This window comes from Myotis myotis, unplaced genomic scaffold (assembly GCF_014108235.1).
Source record: "Myotis myotis isolate mMyoMyo1 unplaced genomic scaffold, mMyoMyo1.p scaffold_m19_p_2, whole genome shotgun sequence".
NCBI classification, from domain to species: domain Eukaryota; kingdom Metazoa; phylum Chordata; class Mammalia; order Chiroptera; family Vespertilionidae; genus Myotis; species Myotis myotis.
The window spans coordinates 202148422-202163864 of record NW_023416324.1 but is presented as its reverse complement, the minus strand read 5'-3'; the positions used below and the strand labels follow the sequence as shown (position 1 = coordinate 202163864).

The 15443-nt window shown below is 40.3% G+C and overlaps 1 pseudogene; it reads left to right on the top strand.

Moving 5' to 3' along the window:
* The first annotated feature begins 1444 nt into the window (after positions 1-1444).
* On the top strand, positions 1445-13593 carry LOC118675790 (annotated as a pseudogene).
* Positions 13594-15443: the final 1850 nt, after the last annotated feature.

Genomic DNA, 15443 nt, shown 5'->3' with positions numbered 1-15443 from the left:
TAATAAGTTCTTGGAAACTGTGACTTTAAGCAAAACGGCTTATGAGGAAACCAGCTTTACCGCAAGCTAATTGATATAAACAACTTGGGTTCCTATGGCGTATTTCCTGTCACAAAACATCACCAATGTCTAAATAAAGACCCCAAAGACTTCTAATATTGAACACTGAAATAAATGTGAGCTAAACATACTTTTAAGAAAGAGGAATACAAACAAGTAAGATCATAATTTTCCGATGGGCTTATTCCAGTTCAGAGTCTTAGGTGGTAGGAGCCTCTCCCAGCAGCTCAGGGCACAAGATGGAAACCCACCCTGTGTTGCAGAAGACTGGAGAAAACCAAGCAATGCTTAGAGAGATTGGATTTCCACTTTATTAAACACTGGTGGGCCCAGAGAAAATGTCTTTCAAATTCTGAGCCAAGCAACAAGCAGAAGTTTCCTTTTTATTAAAGAGCCAGCCTTATGTGTGCTTAGTAGTTATCTCGCTGGAAGCTTATGGCCTTGAAAACAACACAGTTCTATTCAATTAAAAAATACATCTGGCATGGCATGAGAGCACGGGAGTATCTAGTCTCTGGCCTACAAGGTCAGACAGCTTAGTTTATATTCCTTATTATTCAAGCAGGCTAGAAAGCAAAGTTATTTTTTTCAGATTAAGGGGCTGTCTAAAAATAGCAGAGTTGACTTTACAGAATAAGGGACTATCTAAATAGCAGAGAATTTCAAACAGTAGTTTTACAAAATAGGGGTTCGTCTTCTCACCTGGATGGGACACCCTTCCATTGCAGGGCACACACACAAAACCATGCTCTCTCAGACTGGGGCAATTTAGTTAGACATACCCATTGACCTAATTTGCACATCTTTGGGATGTGGGGAAAAACAACAGAGTACTACCTGGAAAAACCCACAAAGGTATGAGAAGAGCTGCAAATTCCTCACAGACAGTGGCCCTACCCAGGAACTGGTTATTTATTTGTTTTGCTCATCAATATTATAATGAAAATAGAGGCCCAGTGCACAAAATTCATGCATGGACGGGGTGGTCACTCACCCTGGCCTGCACCCACTTCAATCCAGGACCCCTTGGGGGATGTCTGACTGCCGGTTTAGGTCCAATCCTACAGTGTTTGGGACTAAACTGGCAGTCAGACATCCCTCTTGCAATCCAGGACCACTGGCTCCTAACTGCTCACCTGCCTGCCTGCCTGATATCCCAAACTGCTTCTGTCTGCCTGCCTGATCAACCCTAACTGCTTCTGCCTGCCTGCCTGATTGCCCCTAACCACCCTCCCCTGCTGGCCTGATTGCCCCTAACCACCTTACGTTGGCCCCCACCAACATGGCTTTGTCCAGAAGTAGGACCAGATGACCAGAAGATGTCTTGTCTACCCAGTCCAATTAGCATACTACTCTTCTATTAGTATAGATGATATTTAACAAAATGATGTTATTTGAGGACCTGCTGCACTACATCCCAATTTTCAAGAAAGGAGATACCAAATATGGAAGTAATAATGGGACAATTACTCTAATTTCCAATGCAAGTAAAGATATGCTCAAGGTGGTACAGTAAAGGCTGCTACCTTATATGGAGCAACAGATGCCAGATGTTTAAGTTGGATTCAGAAAAGGTAGAGGCATTGAGACTTAACTGCCACCATTTGTTAGATACTGGAGTGTTCCAATGAATTTCAGAAAATGATTTTCTGTATTTGACAGACTACAGCGAAGCCTTTTTTACTTTTTGATCAAGCTTTTCATGACCCAAAAAAAGGAGTTGGCATGCCTCAGCACTTGATTCTCCTGTTGGGTAACTTGTATTGTGGACGGAAAGCCATTGTCAGGACAGAATATGGAGAGACCGATGGTTTCCATTAGACAAGGGTATCAGACAAGGGTGCATTTTATCTCCCTATGTGTTCAGTCTGTTCACAGAACATCTCATATACAAAACTGAGCTAGACTCAGGAGGAAGGAGTTGAATTTTGTGGAAAAATACCAATAATTTAATATATGCAGATGATGCCATTTTACTGGCAGAAAAGGAGCAATGATGTGAAAGGACTTCTGATGAGAGTGAGAAGGAAGTGCCAAAGCAGGGCTGCATTTGAACATCAAAAAGACAAAAATCATGACCACAAAAGCAATACACAACTTTAACACAGACAATGAAGACACAGACACTGTTAAAGATTTTGCTTACCTTGGTTCGCTCATCAATTCAAATGGAGACTGCAGCCAAGAAATCATAGGGAAGGCCAAGACACGGAAGGGCGGCGATGGAAGAATTAGAAAAGATCGGAAAGCACAAAGATGTGTCATTAGAGACCAATGCTAAGATCATTCACATCCTTTTGTTCCCAATCACTACGTAGAGATGTGAAAGGTGGACAGTGACAAAGGCTGATAGGGGGAAAAGATTCATTTGAAAAATGGTGCTGGAATGTGTGTGAATCAAAGGCTATCAGATGAGTGATACAGGTACTCTGGGATGACAGAAAGACAAACAAGTGCGTCCCACAGCAAAGTAAGCTTGAAACATCACTGGAGGCAAAAATGACAAAACTGAAGCTGTCTTACTTCAGACACACCATGAGAAGGAAGGGCTCTTTGGAAAAGACAATCGTGCTGGGAAATATAGAAGGCAGCAGGAAAAGAGAAAGTCCAATTAAGAGATGGATGGACTCCACAAAAGAAGCCATAGGCATGTGTCTATGGGAGCTGAGCAGGGCTGTTAGGACAGGACACTGAACATCACTCATTCATATGGTTGCCAAGAGTCAGAGCCAACTCGACGTCACATAACACATAAACACAATTCATGAAGAATGTCTCCAATTTTAATGGCTACTTCTGTTATATACCAATATGCACCTTAAAAACGAGATTAATAAAAAGATCCTCCCTCTACTTTCCAAAGACATGCAAGCTGAAGAATAGAGATTTAGTTCATTTTAAATCTTTAACTTTAGTCAGTTCAAATTTATTTTAATTATTTTGAAAATAATTTCCCCTGCTTGCATCTCCACACCCAAATTGATCTAATGTATAGTTAGCTTTATAGTTCAGAAAGACACTGGGATATTTACTATATAAATAACAATAATTTGAGATATTGTCAATTAACATACTACAATTATTAAAGTAAAATTTTGGACCTTTAAGCATTATTACTACAAATAGAACTGTTGTACATCAGTGTGTGAGTAAAATGTAAACGAGCTAAATAAAAGTAATTACAAAAGAAAAATTCTAAATATGCACAGTTAGCATGAATGCATTCCTTCCAGTTCAGAATGATTTTTGCGTTGAAAGGCCACAAATAAGATTTCATTCCTCTGGGCATATTGATATGAAATCCTCTCTACTTAATTCTCAAAGGAAATGTGCCCTTGTTAGTGAATAATTTGCATTCTCTCTTTTGATTTACCTCAATAAACGGCAAACTAATAGGTTACTATCAACAGAAGAAACTCATCTAAAGCAGGCATATGAAATAGTTCTAAGTAATCTTTGAACTTAAAATGCTTGAAATGGTGACTGTGTGTAAATCAAAGGCTATCAGGTGAGTGATATTCCCAAACAAGTTCGGAAATATTTAACTGCCGCTGATAATAATTTATAAAGTAGGTATGTAGGCATTCGCCTGATAGATCTGAGAGGCATGTTAATGGAGTACAATGAAGACAGATAGCTCCCTTCTGGTAACACTGAGCAGACAGCCGCCTCATGAAGCACTTCTCCGCCAACGCACATCAATCGCGCCATGATGGCTGCTCAGATTAGACAGAAAGGCACACTCCTGTGAATCTTAAAAGGCCATTTCTGTCTCTTGTGAAGTTGTTTAACTTTGTTTTCATTTTACGGAGGCTGGCTGAGCGCTAACACACAGGATTTGGCAGATAGACTTTTACAAAATACCCAGGGAAGGGAGATTTTTATTGAAACATACATTACAAATTTCACAGAATAACCTAACCTTGACTATAACATGGGATTTGTTATTGGTTAGTTTTTTCACATAATATGATATTCATTGATAGATTCATATTTTTGTAACATTATTTGACTTGACTTGTGACAATTTAGAATGACACCTGACAGTAAGAAGGCAGATTTTACATGGCACGTGTTTCATTGTTTTTTTTTTGTTGTTTGTTTTTTTGTGTGTGATTTTATTTATTAAATATGTATTTTTTGTTGATTTTAGAGAAGAAGGGTGAAGGAGAGAGAGAGATAGAAGCATCAATGATGAGAGGAAGCTGAGAATGATTGATCAGCTGCCTCCTGCACAACCCCTACTGGGGATTGAGCCTGCAACCTGGGCATGTGCCCTTGATCTGAATGGAACCTGGGACCCTTTAGTCCACAGGCCAATGCTCTATCCACTGAGCAAAACCAGCTAAGACTATTTTTTTAAAATAGTACTATAGATGTCTCCTGTTTGAAACCTAATTTACATGGCTTATGAGCCACTCAAAATTATTAAGACATGCTAAGAAAAATATCAAATCACTGTTCCTGGACAGTCAATAAGAAAATGATTTGAAATGCGGAAAGCAACTTCCCAAAAGCATTGCTGTCATTCTTTATTCAGTATCATCTCCAACAGTGACATATACAAAATGTGGTTTCCTGTATTTTACAGAAAATATTTGTTTCCTGGGTTTGTAAACCTGCACCAAAATAAAGCCAAAGTAAACAATATCAATGTTCAAACTATGTCAATAAATGTGTATTAAAAAACTAGTGCAATCTGTTATTAAATATACCATCAGCAGGATACCAGACAGTGCTGCTCAGAATTAGTGTAATATTTTTGTTGGTTGGTTTTGACCAACACAATTGGCCAAACTAAGCCAGTATAAGCACACCCTTTTAAAAAATATTGCCACAAAATTTAAACATTCCTAAGAGACTGAAAGCCTTTGCTATAAATTTTGTGAATCTCTCAAATAAGGGAAGATTCCCAGTTGAATGATTATTGCTGGAGAATGAGGAGATGATCTTCAGAAGATGCTTTTTGTGTTTCACAACATTTCATCACTTCTCAGTCCCTGGTGCCATTTTCTAGCCTCAGCCTTCACTACACACCCTTGCGTGCACTGGCCTCTTCATCTGCCAGGTTCTCAGTTGTCAGTGCATTTGAGGCTTAACTCTGTAAGCACTTAAACTACCCATCTTTCCCCTTCTTAGACAGGCTATTATTACAACTTCCTTCTACTATCCTGACTTAGGACGCAGGATTCCAGGATGACCAGTAGCCTAAAAATGAAATACAATTGTAGAAAAGCAGATGCGAATACTGTCCCCAAAGCTTCAGTCCAGCCCCACTTCAGCTCCTACTCTTATATTTGCATTCTTTAATCCCCAGTGGAGACCCCAGGAAGTCCTATTTTCTTATGTCATCAGTCTTTAGTTTGCTATCTTGATTTTCTGTATAGATGTCTAAACGAGTGCGTTAGTTTCTTGTGAAAGTGAGAGCCCGCATTCACAATTGCTAGAACCATAGCATGGTACTTGTCACTGTCTGCCTGAGGACAATCTCCAAATTTCAAATATTCTATGACCAGACCTGCTCATCACCCAACCCTACTTCCTCCCATATGAGGGAATGCTCTCTAGAGTCAATCATCAGTATCTGAACCAGAGCATGTTTGCTTCTTCCCATCCAAAGTGTACCTGAGTGTGTATTTTATATGATTCATGTAATAATTTGTTTGATGGTTATTTTCTCCATGAGCCTAAGGACTTGTGTGTTTGTCTGTTCCTCATGTTTTCCCCAGAACTTAGTACAGTATTCAGCAAATGGTAGGTGTGGTGAAATAAGAATCATTAACTCAAGGGGAACAAACAAACTCTTTTCCTTCTACCCACCCCAATACTCAGGAGAATTAAGAGGGCTAAATGGAGCTCTGACTCCCAAAGAGAAGGATTAAAGGTAAGTTCATATTCTAAAACACTAATTAGTCCATATTGTCTAAAAGCTGAGTTTAAAATAGAATAAAAAAATAAAAATACCACTTCAATTTAGATGTAGAAATCTACAGAAGTATAAATATACCACAGCTTTTTTTTGCATCCACTCATCTACTGATGGGTATTTGAGCTGCTTCCAAATGTTGGCCATTGTAAATAACACTGCAATGAATATAGGGGTGCAAATATTCTTGAGTACGTATTTCCAGTTTCTTTGCATATATCCCCAAAGTAGAATTACTGGATCATTAAAAAGCCATGGTACATTTGCATAGTAGAATACTACTCAGCTATAAAAAAGAAGGAAATTTTACCTTTTGCAAAATCATGAATCAGCCTGAAGAGTATTATGCTAAGTGAAATAAGCCAGTCTGAAAATGACAAGTTTCATATGATTTCACTAATTTGTGAAATCCATTGAACAAAATAAACAAAGTAAAGAAAGACTAATGGAAGTAGAAGAGGGTAAAGGGGGAATAAATGGTGATGGAAGGGACTTGATATGGGGTGGTAAACATATCACATAATATACAGATGATATTTATAGAATTATGTAACTAAAACTTATATAATTTTATTAATTAACATCACCCCAATAAATTCAATTAAGAAAAAGAAAAAATACAAGAAAAAACTGCTTCCCTTCTAACAATAAGTAAAATCTGTATAATATGAAAAATCATATATGGAAGACAATAGTAGGATAGAATATGATGGAATTTTTACATAAACCATTAGTGATGCTATCTATAATAATAAAAGAGTAACATTCTATTTAGACCAGTCATCTTTCCAGACGTCCTTCCTTCCAGACAAAGCTGCAACAGGTAGGGGCTGGGGCCAAGGCCCTTGCACAAATTTCATGCAACAGGCCTCTAGTCTTATCTAATAAAAGAGAAACATGGTAATTGGCGTACGACCGCTACCCTTCCCATTGGCTAATCAGCGAGATATGCAAATTAACTGCCAGCAAAGATGGCGGCCAGCAGCCAGGCAGCTTGAAACTAACTTGAGGCTTGCTTGCTTCGGTGACGGAGGAAACCAACGTTCCCTGCCTGCCTTGCCGGCCTCTGAGCCTGCAGTTTGAAACACTGTAACAAATATAGATGCTAAACAAAACCCCAGAAACCTGCTTTCAGCGAGCTGGGATCTCAGAGCTGTAGTTATACATTGTTTCGATTATAGAACACAAACAAACCAGATACCTGCTTTCAGCAGCAGAGGCCTCAGAGCTGGAGCCAGAGCTAAAGCTGGCCCAGAATAAAAAAAGAAAAAAAGCCGAAACCAGTTTGGCTCAGTGGATAGAGCGTCAGCCTGCGGACTGAAAGGTCCCAGGTTCGATTCCAGTCAAGGGCATGTACCTGGGTTGCGGGCACATCCCCAGCAGGAGATGTGCAGGAGGCAGCTGATCGATGTTTCTCTCTCATCGATGTTTCTAACTCTCTATCTCTCTCCCTTGCTCTCTGTAAAAAATCAATAAAATATATTAAAAAAGAAAAAAGAAAAAAAAAGGAGCAGTTGGGAGCTCAGTCACCTGCCAGCCTGAAAACAGCCCTCAGCCCCTCATCCAGGCTGGCCAGGCACCCCAGTGGGGACCCCCACCCTGATCCAGGACACCCTTCAGGGCAAACCAGCCGGTCCCCACCCATGCACCAGGCCTCTATTCTATATAGTAAAAGGGTAATATGCCTCCCAGCACCGGGATCAGCTTGACATGGGGCAGCGCCCAAACCCCTGATCATCCTGCTGCTCTGTGTGTGACAGGGGACGGGGCCACAACCTCCCTATCTGCCCTGCTCTGTTCGTGACAGGGGAAGGTGCCCCAACCTCCTGATCAGCCCTGCTCTGTGCCTGATACAGGGGAGCTCCCCAACCCCCTGATTTCCCTGCAGCTCTGTGTGTGACAGGGTGCGGCGCCCCAACCCCCTGATCGGCCCTGCTCTGTGTGTGACAGGGTGTGGCACCCCAACCCCCCTACCCCCCACGGGCCCTGCTCTGTGTGTGACGGGGTAGAGCCATAACCCCCCCTCGGCCCTGCCCTGAGTGTGAGTGAGAGTGGCGGCGCCCCAACCCCCTGATCGGCCTGGTTTCTGGGTGATAGAGAGCGGCGCCCCAACCCCCTGAACCGCCCTGCTCTGTGTGTGACAGGGGGCGGTGTCCCAACTCCCCTATCATCCCTACTCTGTGAGTGACAGGGGGGAGCTCCTCAACCCTCTGATGGGCCCTGCTCTGTGCGTGACAGGGGGCGGTGCCCCAACCCCCCAATTGGCCCTACCCTGATCATGACTGAGGGTGGCATTGCAACCTCACAATTCGCCCTGCTCTGTACATGACGGGGGCGGTGCCCCAACTCCCCAATCAGCCCTTCTCTGAGCCCAACCAGGGGCTGCACTTAGGGATTGGGCCTGCCCTCTGCCACCCGGGAGCAGGCCTAAGCCAGCAGGGCGTTATCTCCCGAGGGTTCCCAGACTGTGAGAGGGCACAAGGCAGGCTGAGGGACTCCCCCCTCCCCCCTGAGTGCACAAATTTTTGTGCACCAGGCCTCTAGTCTATAATAATAAAAGCATAATATGCTAATTAGACTGAACGTTCTTCTGGGCGACCTTCCAGAAGAACCCGGGGCTGTGAGGGAAGCCCAGGTCCCAGGTGCCTGCCAATGGCCAAAGGGAAGCCCAGGTTCTGGGTGCCTGCCAGCGGCCAGAGGGAAGCCTGGGTCCTGGGTGCTGGAGGGAAGCCCGGGTACCAGGTGCCAGATGTAAGCCGGTGCATTAGCCGGGGGAAGCAAGACCTACTTTTGCACAAATTTCATGCATTGGGCCTCTAGTAAATTAATAAAAATGCCAGTTTCTACTCTAAGTCTAAGTCATTTTCATAATTAGAATTAGCATTGCATTATTTATAAATGTATATTTAGTTTTTTAACTTAGCAAAAAAATAAGTAATTTTGCTAGTGATTATGTTATTGAAAATATAATTCCAATTACTTTCTGAGGTTCATTTGAATCAATCCTATATAATAAAAGGCAGATCAACCAAACAGTGCACTGACCACCAGGGGGAAGATGCTAAATACAGGAGCTGCCCCCTTGTGGTCAGTTCTCTCCCACAGGGGGAGTGCTGCTCAGCCAGAATCTGGGCTCATGGCTGGCAAACTCAGCAGTGGTGGCGGAGCCTCTCCCACCTCTGTGGCAGCACTAAGGATGTCTGACTGCTGGCTTAGGCCCGCTCCCTGCAGGGAATGGGCCTTCAGTTGGACATCCTCCAAGGGCTGCTAGACTGCGAGGGGGCACAGGTCAGGCTGAGGGACCCCCCGATTGCACAAATTTCATGCACTGGACCTCTAGTCCTATATAATAAAAGCCTAATATGCTAAGTGTCCGGTCCTCTGGTCGTCCATTCAAGCAATCAAAGCGTAATATGCTAATGATATGCTAAGGTCACTCAACCGCTCACTATATTGTGCACTGACCACCAGGGGGCAGATATTCTGATCAGTAGATTAGCTTGCTGTTGTGGTCCGGCTGATCTGGACTGAGTGAGATGGGCCAGACACATCCTGGAGCCCACCTTTGGTCCTTCCCTGGCTGGCCAACCTCCCACATCCCTCCCTGGCCCCAGTGTGCACCAGGGGGCTCCCTTGGCCTGGCCTGCACCCTCTCGCAATCCGGGATTCCCTCGGGAGATGTCAGAGAGCCAGTTTTGGCCCAATCCTGCAGGCCAAGCCAAGGGACCCGACTGGTGCATGAATTCATGCACTGGGTCTCTAGTTTTATATAATTACCTAGACAACCAGATATGTTTTATATCTAGATTTCATTATTTTTCCATGATTACTGGTAATACTGCAGAGAATATTTTCCCTGTGTAGACTTACTTCCTTTAGCTAGATCCTAGACGTAGAAATAGGGGGTCTATATATACAAACATTTTAAAGCACCTTGAGATAAACTGTCAAAGTATTTCTATTAGAATTTTGCCAATTTGTAATCGTTTCTTATGTAGTGTGATTATTTCACTCACCTAACCAAATTAGCTATTTGTCTGATAAGACTGATTCTATGTCTTGGCAAAAGAAAAACAATTTTCCTAAAAATCACATCAGTGGGTTTTGGAAATAATAAACTATCATGTACATGTAAAAAAAAAATGGTCCATATTTCTTAAGCATATTGAAAGTCTCTAAATAATGGAAAAATTTTATCATCAAATTTTAATATAAAAATCATAGTTTTTTATATTTTTATTATTGAGGTTAGTGAATAAATATGGGCTAGTAATATATTTTTTTTATATTTCTGGGAAAGCAAACTATGAAATATACACAACATCTGGTGATATAAGAAGTTATATAAATTATTTGTCTAATCTTCGTAATTTTGTACTTCTAGAAAGCCTAGCATTCTAAGATAACTCATGTGGAAGTAAAATGATCAGTGCATGTCTATTTGAGGGAAAGGCATAGCCTATACTAGTAGCAATTACCTCATTAAAGTGCACATTCAAGCTTTCATTATCTCCATTTGATCTTGTCTCTTAATAGAATTTTACTTCTATTATCTAAGCTAGATCATCAAGCATTCTGCACTGCATAGACTCTGTCTTTTGATGACTTTTGTATTACTTTGATCACAGACTTGAAGACTATAACACTTTTGAAAACATCTTTATTAACACCTAAAGATTAGTCTGAAAGCGATCTGACTGCACCTGTCACAAATAAGCTTCCAAATAATTGCTGGATTTTTAATCATTTAATTAAAAACGTTATAAAGTAGTTTATGCCTTCTTTCTTATAGTTTCCATTTTTCTTTACAAGCGCATATACTTTTACTCAAATCCCAAACAATCAATTAAATTCCTCCTTTAAAATGTCCATGTACATGCTTAACATAAAACATTACATTTTAATCACAATGAGTTAGTCTCTGAGGTACAATTCTTTTATTGAAGACAGAACAGAAACTATTTTCCTAGGCATAACTAATTCTCTGTAGAGCTTATTTTTGCATGCTTTATTACAGTTGTCAAAGACTATGAGCCACCTGAATTGGATTGCTGTTGTTACCTAGCATGATATTACCTTAGGGGCTGTAATTAATTCAGATCTGTGTAAGCTATCCCCACAGTTGATTTAAAAAATTGTACAAACATATTGTTCTCCTTTTTAGTCATATGTCAAAATAAGAAAAAATTTGTTTTTTCACTTTGTATATCTGTAAATATATACATATATATATATATATATATATATATATATATATATAACTACATAATGCAGAAAATAAAACCCTACTATAAATTTTTATTAATATACTATAAAACCAAGTGAAATGACATATTTTGAACACAATATAGGCCCTATTTCTTGATACTTACATTATCTATACTCTTAAAAATGATTACTTCAAAAGTCTCACAATAGTTAAAATGTTTATAAAAATTAATTTATGGAATGAACTAGGCCATTTGTGTGCTACATATAGTATAAAATCATACTTCCAGTTTTATTCTTGTGAAAATTTCCAGGTCTCTAAAATGTATAAGGATATATTTCTCAAGTTGAGAAATCTATGGGAAATAAAAACATTATTCAGACACATACACATTTTGCAAAAAGAAACTATTTACAATATGTAAAAAAAACCCACCTCTAAATATACTAAATTCTTAGGAATGTTACCTTTAGTACTTAAATATGTCATAAGTAAATTAAAATTGCTTAGAATACATCAATGATATATTTGACAGAATTGGTGGGTTTTTTTTTCCCCAAGTAGAAATTAAGTTCTATAAAATGACTATTATCTTTAGATTTTTACAGAATAACATTCAAGAAAAAAATATAGCAAGCTGTAAACTTTCATAATTGGAAAATAATAGTTAGCAAAGTTTACACTGAATTTTTAAACTCTTACCTTTCCGAAACACCACTGGCTGCTCTTGCCATGACGCACGCACCAAGAATCAGCAGTTCCAGAAGCTGTAGGAAGGCAACCTTGTGCATGGCTCTGACCTTAAATTGCAATGCCTTTTTGAATGGGTACAAGGAAAGCTTCAGCTCGACACTCAGTACCAACCGTGGCCTATACTGGTGGGTTACTCCAAGGACCTTGTGATGGAAGGTCATGATACAGAAGCTGGTGAACCTGGCCAAATCCAGGGATGTGGAGGCCACCTGGGAGCTCATGTTCAATGATGAAAAGATGAACTTCACCGAAAATCGGGCAGTGCTTCATGTGGCCCTGTGGAGTGGGTCAAACACAACCATTCTGGTGGATGGCAAGGATGAGATGCCAGAGGTCAACAGGGTCATCCAGAAGATGAAGTTTTGCTGCCAATACATTGGAGGTGGTGACTGGGAGGGATACTCAGGCAAGCCCATCACAGACGACAATAACATCGTCATCATTGGCTCTGACAGGGGACCCCTCATGGTTACAGAAGCCCTCAAGCTATACTCTTGGAGAAGGTCCCAGGGTCTGGTCTGTCTCAATCATTGATGGGACTCACATTGCCAAAACCCTGGCCACCATGAACTCTGAGTCCTCCCTGTTCATCATCACTTCCAAGGCCTTTACCACCAGGAGACCGTCAGGAAGACAGAGAAGGGGAAGGAGTGGCTTCTCCTTTGGCCAAGGATCCTTCTGCTGTCTACCAACACAACCAAAGTAAAAGAGTTTAGAGTTGACCCTCAAAATATGTTCGAGTTCTGGGATTGGGTAGGAGGATGTTGCTAGCTGTGGTCAGCCATTGGATTCTCCATTGCCCTGCATGTAGAATTTGACAACTTCAAGCAGCTGCTCTTGGGGGCTCACTGGATGAACCAGCACTTCTGCATGACACCCCTAGAGAAAAACACCCCCAGAGAACAACACCCCCATCCTGCTAGCTTTCCTGGGTATCTGGTACTTCAACGGCCTTTGTTGTGAGACGCATGCTATACTGCCCTATAACCAGTGCCTGCACTGCTTTGCTGTCTACTTCCAGCAGAGTGACATGGAGTCCAATGGGAAATGCATCACCAAATCTTGCATGGTGTGGATTATCTGACAGACCCCATTGTGTGTGTGTGTGTGTGGGGGGGGTGGCAGGGACCAATGGCCAGCATGCCTGCTACCAAACCATCCACCAAGGCGCCAAGATGATATCCTGTGATTTTCTCAGCTACACCCAGCCACCAATAAGGACTGGTCTGCATCACAGATTCTCCTGGGCAACTTCTTGGCACAGATTGAGGCCCTGATGAGGGGAACATCGACAGAGGAGGCTCAGAAGGAGCTTCAGGCTCCAGGAAAGAGTTCAGAATATTTGGAGAAGCTGCTGTAGCATCAGGTCTTTGAAGGAATTGGTCGAACTAGCTCTACTGTTTTCACCAAACTCACACCGTTCATTTTTGGAGCCTTCATTGCCACGTATGAAAACAAGATCTTCATTCAGGGCATCATCTGGGACATCAAAAGCTTTGGCCAATGGGGCATGGAGCTGAGAAAGAAGCTGGCTAATAAAATTGAGCCTGAACTTGATGGCAGCAACCCAGTGATCTCTCATGAGCCTCCCACCAATGGGCTGTTCAACTTCATCAAGCTGGAGCATGACACTAGAAGCCAATAAACTCATGCTGGGCTGCACTCCTGTTGTGACTTCCGTTTGTCCCTCCTTACCAGAGTCTGCACTGCATGGTCCTTCCCAGAGCACCCTCTGGTCACAGACTTACACCACAAGCTCTTTGAGGATGCTGGTCTGGAACTATCACTCCCAGCCTCCCCATGTCCATGCTCTTCTGTTTTACAATTAGCTGACGGGTGTGCATTCCTATATTAATTAAGAGGAAAACACTAAACCACAGAGTTTAATTTAATTCACTCCTTGGATACGATCCCTTAGGAATAAATTACAGAAAAAGAACTGTAATTTTATATTACAAAAATCAAAAGATGAAGTTTTCATAAGACAAGAGCTGATTTTAAGATTTAAAAACATACCATCTATTGCCCATAAGACATTTGTCACATTTTGGATAAGCTTGAAAAAAATAGCACTTGGAATTGTTTTACTTGTTTTGTGTTGCTATAACTAAATACTATAGAGTGGATAGCATAAGCAATAGAAACTTATTTTTTTAGAGCTGTGAAGGGTGGAAAGTATGAGATCAAAGGACCTATTAAATATTTGAATATTTTATATACCTCTAATGAATATATTCTGATTTCAACCAATATTTCCCAACTCTATGCTACCAGATTTTAAGTGATTTTGTAGCAAGAATCCTGTATCAAATTGGAAGAGGTAAACTGTTGAATATTTGTTGAACATACAATGACTTACAGGCAGATTTAATTTGTGTCTTCAAACCTACCCTAGACATTTATATAGGGGCTTATAGTTAGCTACTGGCTAAGTTAGATAATATTTATGAAAACATCTGGTCCATTGTTTGACAGATAGTGGAAACCGAAAAATTAGTAGGATTTTACTCATTTTACTCTTCATATTATAGTTGAGAATATTCACGTTCTAGATTGTGTAAAATGTTGTAGTAGGTATTACTGCACTTAGAAGTATCATCTGAGATATCATTATAAGGCTTGTTGTTCTTGGGAAAGACACTACGTAGAATAGTGAATAACTACCCAGATTTTGGTTTAGATCTGGATTCAATTTCTTAGTCTGTACATATTATATCTTGAGACCTCCAATGAGTTATTTAATACTTTGGAACCTCAAGTTCTACATCTATAAATAATATTACTTTTTAATATCATAGTTGAAAATAAATATATAAATCTATGTAAATTTTTCAGCACAATGAATGAATAACGTAAAAGCAGTAATATATATTTATTAGTAGTAGTATGTCAACTATTCCTCATCCAGTCTTCCATCATTTGGGTTGTATCATAGTAACTCTCAAAATCTCTGCTGTGAAGGACATTTAAAAAATATATCTACTGCTTTTGTAATGTATAAGAAAAGTGTCACTGAAATGTACTATACATGTTGTCAAACACTGACTTTCACTTTGTGTACTTACCCTGCAGTGGACCTTTAGCTAGCAGTTTGCAGATACACAAGGCTTTACATGCCATATCCCAAGTAGCAAGCATTATATTATCTTATCATGAATACTCTGTAAATCTTAGATTATTATTTTTAGATAAAGTTAAAAATAAAATCACTTATCCTTGAAGCTAATTTCATTTAATTTGTTTTAGAACACAAGCTTATGATCTAATTTTTTTGAATCCTTCCTATTGGACTTCATATTGTCTCCAATATCCTGTACAATTATTGCTGGGTAAAATGTGACTTAACTATTATCACATAAATTCTTTTACTTATTTATATTACAAATACTTTAATCACTTTCACACTTCTGGGTTATTAAATAAGGCTTATTTTGTGCTGGAAAATTTCATTAAGTAACTCCAAACTACTGCACAAGTAATAACAGAATAATTCTG